Source organism: Meles meles, chromosome 13 (assembly GCF_922984935.1).
Source record: "Meles meles chromosome 13, mMelMel3.1 paternal haplotype, whole genome shotgun sequence".
In the NCBI taxonomy this organism is placed as follows: domain Eukaryota; kingdom Metazoa; phylum Chordata; class Mammalia; order Carnivora; family Mustelidae; genus Meles; species Meles meles.
The window spans coordinates 583,855-590,339 of record NC_060078.1 but is presented as its reverse complement, the minus strand read 5'-3'; the positions used below and the strand labels follow the sequence as shown (position 1 = coordinate 590,339).

The 6,485-nt window shown below is 45.2% G+C and overlaps 1 non-coding gene across 1 annotated transcript; it reads left to right on the top strand.

Annotated features, from left to right (window-relative positions):
- The first annotated feature begins 470 nt into the window (after positions 1-470).
- Positions 471-577, top strand: LOC123955857. The gene has a single exon (XR_006821401.1). It is a non-coding gene; the product is annotated as a U6 spliceosomal RNA (small nuclear RNA).
- The last annotated feature ends 5,908 nt before the right edge of the window (positions 578-6,485 follow it).

Here is a 6,485-nt window from a genome sequence, read left to right as displayed (position 1 = left end):
ACTGGATTTGACGTCAGAGGAGCTGGATACAAATACTGGCTTCAAAATTATCAGATGTATGACTTTGGGCAAGTCTCCAGGCCTCCTAGGGCCTTGACTTTCTCAGATACAGCAAACTCTTGATAAAAACACATTTCTTACATGGCTGATATGAGAAGCAAATTAAGTAATCTGAGTCTATGCCCTTAACCACTACAGGAGGGAGGTGGTGTCAGGCCAAGACAAAAACGCTCCTGGGACAGATGGTTTTATATTCTTCTGGTTTTAAATACGATAACTAATATCACGGGGGGGTTGTCAGAGGATTGTAAATACGGATTGCTATAACTCAAGGGTTGCCTGCATATAATTGTGAGATAGTTTGGCATCAAGTCTCAGTAAAGTTGGAGTTCGGAGCAGAGGAATGAAATAGTCTTAGTAATGGCAGGTAACCGCTATAACAAATGTCTTCAAATAAAAACTTATTTCCAGTGCTCCCTTTGGCAGCACATTTACTAAAACCAGAACGATACAGAGAAGGTTAGCATGGCCCCTGTGCAAGGATGGCACGCAAATTCACGAAACATAGGGAGAGGTAGGGGAAAAAAATAAGACAAAATCAGAGAGGGAGACAAACCGTAAGAGACTCTTAATCATAGGAAACCAACTGAGGGTGGCTGGAGGGGGGTGGAGGGGAATGGGGTGACTGGGGGATGGGCATGAAGGAAGCCACTTGATGTCATGAGCACTGGGTGTCATATGCAACTGAAGAATCACTAAACTCTATCTCTGAAACTAATAATATGTTGTATGTTAATTAATTTATTTTAAATCATATTAAAAATTTATTCCTATTTTACTTGGTAGTCCGGTGTGTGTGTAAAAAAGTGTGTGTGTGTGCATGTGTGTGTGTGTGTGCACATACACGATGCTTACAGGGATCCAGGCTGCTTCCCTCTAAAAGACTGGCAATTACCTGGGCCTCTGAGTCCTTCACTGGGTTTATGGCATATACAGCTAGAGAGGAGTTAGAGAGAGTGCAAGAAGAATGGCTCAGAAGACTTTCTAGGGGCCAGACGGGGAAGTGCTGTGGACACTCCTACCCATGTTCCCTTAGCTGGAACTCACATCGCCCCACCAACTACAGAGAGACTGGGACATAGAACTCAGCTGTGAGTCTGGGAGGAGAAGAAAAATGGAATTTGGGAAATGTGTAGTATTATTGTCTTTACCAGAGTCTATCCTTCTGGTCATCAAGTACCTGTTCTATCTTCCTCCACATTTATTCCTCCTCAGGAGAAAGACATCCCATAATCCCATCCAGTCTCTGCATCCAGTTTGATGATCGCACTCAAATGATGTGCAGTCCTCCCCGCCAGTCTGCATGTGGCTGCTTATGGTCTACTGTCCTAAGATCTAGAATACATACGTCTTCCCACATCCTCGTAAACTGAACATGAATGGAAGAACAAGAACAGGATAATCACAGTACAAGTTCATATTGGCCAAGTTCATCTAGAACTGGACACAAATGGAAAAGCTGTAGGCATATAGTACTTTTGAACCCCTGCTGGGCAGACATTGTGAAGACCCCCTCCCTCTACCTCTTAATTTGGCCTTTGTATTAGTCATCTGTTGTTGCATAGCAAAGTACCTTAAAACATAGCAGCTGAGGGCAAGAAATGCTTATTTATCTTACAGTTTCTGAGGTCAGGAATCTGGAAGCGGCTTTGTTGAGTGGTTCTGGCTCAGGGTCTCTCCTGAGGTTTCAGTAAATATGTGGGCTGGGGCTGTTGTCATCTGAAGGCTTGGCTGGGGCTGGAGGAGCTCCTAACCCACACTTAGTCCTCAGTTCCTCTCTGGCTGTTGGTGAGACGTCAGCTGCTCGGGATAGAGATCCAGAGGACTCCTTAAGTGTTCTCATGGCACAGCAGCTAACTTCCTAGAGTGAGCTATCTAATAGAAAGGGCAGGAAACCACAATGCCTTTTGAAAAATCTTAATTTCAAAAGTCATACATTATCCCTTCACCTTATTCTATTTGTTAGAAGCAAGTTTAGATATTTCAAAACCATCACAGCCATTAGCCTGCCTTCTGGAAGGATGCCCAAGTCTATTGTTTCTGTACTAGTTCTCTGTTAGTAACCACACCCAGAGCATTTTTCCTGGATTTAATTCCCATTATTATTTTCCTTTTCCCACATTATTATTTTATTGATTATTTTTCTCAATAGTTATTTTTCTGCTGGATCCTCATTCCTCTTTCTTTGTCAACTCAATGGTGACCATTTTGATATTATTCAAGAAAATTATTGGGAAAACAATACCCTTAATGTGATCATTGATAGAGGACTGAAGTATTTATTCAGCTTAGAAGTTTGCTGGACGAGGAACCTGGTGGCTCAGTGGGTTAAGCCTCTGCCTTTGGCTCAGGTCATGATCCCGGAATCCTGGGATCAAGTCCCGCATCGGGCTCTCTGCTCAGCAGGGAGCCTGCTTCCTCCTCTCTCTCTCTGCCTGCCTCTCTGCCTACTTGTGGTCTCTCTCTGTCAAACAAAGAAATAAATTCTTTAAGAAAAAAAAACAAAAACCAGATCTTAAAAAAAAAAAAAAGAAGTTAGCTGGACTTTTGATTTTAGAAAGAGTTGGGTTTTCTAATACCCCCCCCCTTTTTTAAAGATCTTATTTATTTACTAGAGAGAAAGAGAGACAGAGAACAGCAGAGGAACAGAGGCAGAGGGAGAAGCAGACTCCCGGCTGAGCAAGGAGCCTGATGTGGGACTCAATCCCAGGACCCTGGGATCATGACCTGAGCCAAAGGCTGACACTTAACCGACGGAGCCACCCAGGTGTCCCAGGGTTTCCAACACTTCAACACCCAAATTTGCAGACTGTATTTCCTTTCATTCTACTTACCCATTGGTCAGGTCTCTCTCATTTCCTATCTTACTTATATATCTTGCCCAAAAAATCCAGTAGTGGCCAAGGCACACTATCACACTGGTTCTTTCCAATTAATTCCCCTAAAATCCCCTGCTTGATAAGAAAATGGCTTCCAAATTATTGCAGGTGGCTGTTTTATGAAGTGCTTTACCACCACATAACATGGGTGCCATCTTTCCAAACTCTGATCCTGGTTTCCTCATGCCACACAACTGTTAAGCTAATGCCATATTTAATTTTCATGGTGGAAACTCATTTCAGCATTCTAATGGCCTTATCAGTGAGGTTTGGTCTAAAAGTACTCTGTATTTTAGCAGAAAAAGATGTAATACAAGGAATTATGAGCTTATAAAATTGTTGGGATGGTCAAGGGTACAACAGTCAGGAGAAACTCTCCTGGATTTGAGAAAATTAGGAAGTGCTGGAATTGTAGGACATGACCACTGGGAAGTATGCTACTTGCTGAATTGAAGCAGGTGATTTCTGGGAGCTTGTCTAAACACCATGAACCTTGTATCTTCTGTTTGACCATACACCTACCCACTGCTATGAGCGAAGAATAATACTTTATTCGTTCTCTTCCATCTTCCAAATTTCATCTTCCAGTGCCTCCCAATGGAATAGGCTAGACCAGAAACTTCCCTGGATGAGAGAATAAGACATAATTTCCAGAGTTTTAGTCCCTGTGTTATAGGAATGATCAGAGGTGAGCATAGTGCTGAGGATCAGGAGACTGTAGGAGAAGGTCAGCATCCTGGAGAAAATAATAATTGAGTCAGGAAGCAGAAATAGCGTTTGAGTATATAAAGAGAATAGATGATATGTCTGCAAGTGAGTGGAACCATATGACTAGATCACATGTATGACAACTTGCTTAGTAGTTTTTGGCCCATAGATGTGTGACAAATGAATGCAGGCGAGAAGGAGTGTACTATATTCATGGAAGGAGACATCCGAATGGGAAAAAAAGAGTGGATGAAGTCTAGAAGGGTGTGATGTCATCTCACTCAGTGTTTTGTAGTTTTCCAAGTTCACCTATGTAATCTTTGGTCTTTTCAAATAAGAGTAGGGTGGGGTGGATTATCAGGGAGCTCGACAAGAGGTGTGAGAGTTCAGGTGAGGGGTGGGAGAAGGCAGCTGGCATTTACTGAACACTCAATACATCTAGGCTCTTCACCGACCTCACTTTGTTCCCTTTGCCTTGTCTGCTAAGGAGCTTCACCTTGTTCCCCTTCACCTCAACATGCTCGCATTTATCCCTAGGTGTTCACCTTGTTCATACTTACCTCTACATGCTCACCTCGATCACCTACCTGTACCTACTTAAGGATAATCCTAGCTGAACGCAGTTTCATTGCTCACTTTCAGTGAAAAAGATGGATGCTTAGAAAACTTAGGCAATTCAGGACAATGCCTGAATTTGAACTTAGGTCTGCCTGACTTCTGGTCCCAGTGATTTTTTTTTTTTTAAAGATTTTATTTATTTACTTGACACACACAAAGAGAGATCACAAGTAGGCAGAGAGGCAGGCAGAGAGAGAGGGTGAAGCAAGCTCCCCACTGAGCAGAGAGCCCAATGTGGGGCTTGATCCCAGGACCCTGAGGTCATGACCTGAACTGAAGACAGGGACTTAACCCACTGAGCCATCCAGGTGCCCCTGGTCCCAGTGATTTAACCTGAAATCTAACCTAAGATTTCCTCTGGGGCAAGAGAGAGTCAGGCATTCCACATCTCAGGAACAGGACTTTACTTGGTAACAAACTGTGTAGGCTATCTCCAGGTAGCAGAAGTCCTTATCTGGTGAGCACTGATTCCCTCCTCCAGGTTACAGTTTCCAGTGCCATAAAAAGAGGGGATTCGACTAGAGCAGGGTCAGCCAACTGTGGCTAGTGGGTCATGTGGCCCCTGCCTGTCCCCGGGATGTGCCTTCCTGGGCACAGACACACACGCACTACCTCCTGTCTGTGGGGCTCTTGCTGTACCACAGCGGAGCTAAGTTGTGACAGGGTCTGCATGGTCTGCAAAGCCAACACATTGACCCACTGGCCCTTTACAGACTTTCTGACCCCCTTGAACTAGAGGATCTGGAAGGGCCCTCCCAGGTTTGCACTCTGAATTGTAAGGTCCGTTCTTAAATTCCCTGATTAGCTGTCAAGCCCTTGCCAGTGGACCATTGGTTTCAAGAATTACTTGTACCAATTTCCTTTACACAAGATCGCTTGCAGTCTGGGTGGTGGGGTGTGACCCTAACATTGCTGAGAAGCACAGGGAATGGAGGCCCCTCACAGCCCCGTGATTCTGGTGAGGCCGAGCAGCAGGACAGCACGCTGGGCACAGGATGTGAGCCATGGCCCATCTGGTTTTGCAGCTGTCTATAGCCCACCAGGTGGTTTCTGCTCAACCCAATGGTGGGGGGAGCTGCTCGGGTGGTTCCAGTGACCACTCCTGCTGGGCGGCTCCTGAGCTGTATCCCCTTTTTCCTGTGCAGGAAGAGGTTCTCTTTCCGTCCATATTGCTTTTTGCATATTTCATCCTCAGATCAGTGGCTGCCATGCTTTTTTGAAGATGATCTCAGTAAGAAATGCATTTTATAGTAAACCAGTCGATAAATACTCAGTGCTTCCAGACGTGAATGTGTCTACGTGGGTTTGTGGGTATAAGAAAAAACAGTTTCAGAAAACACTACTCACCCTCACTTGTTAGTAATGTACTTTGATCGATCCTATCCTAGTGTGTACTTTGTTGTGGTTTCCATTTACTGAAGTGATTTCCCAAGAGTATCAAGTCATGAAGTACAGTTTGGAAATGTTGCTTTAGATAAGGTACGGTATGGAGCTATGATTATTTTTCCGTAATTCTTAATCGCACGCCACCTCAGGAACACTGGCTTGTAGCATGAGAAAAGTCATTTGTGTCCATGTATCTGCGTGATCGTGGGCATGTCCCTCCCCGCTCCTGGGACCCACTTCCCTTATACGTAAAACGGGAGTTAGGACTGGCCGGTGGCTGGGTTTCTTCCCGCTCTGGTAGTCAGGAGTCTATGCTGTGTGTGTCCCCAGTGTGTCAGGAGTACCGTCCTGTAATATTGGAGACAACATTAGAGGACACCTCTGGCTCAGGAAGGACGGGGTGCTCCTGCATGTTTTCCATTACAGCCCAAACAGAAGGGACTTGTCAGGAAAACCACTAAGAAATCTCAGCTTGGCTGTTGAGCTCATCATCATCTGATGTACCAATATGCATTGTCATATTCCTTTGGAGAAAATTCAGCTTCAGCTCATGACACTCTCTCTTCATCCCTGCAGGGAGCAGCAGATTGCCTGCATGCTCCACTCAGACACAGAGGCCCAGCTCCTTGTGCAGAGCTGGGGGGACAGCCAGGCCTCTGACTCCCACTGAGTGGGAACCTGAGGCCCCTAAAAGGGCAGGGGTGGCATCCCTGGACTGCAGAAGGCAGGATGCAGAAGATGGCCTGTTCAGGGGACCCTGCCAATTTTAGCGTTTCTTGTGTTGCCTACCAGAGAAGACCTAGCAGGCATAGAGCCTGCTGGAACCAGGAGGGT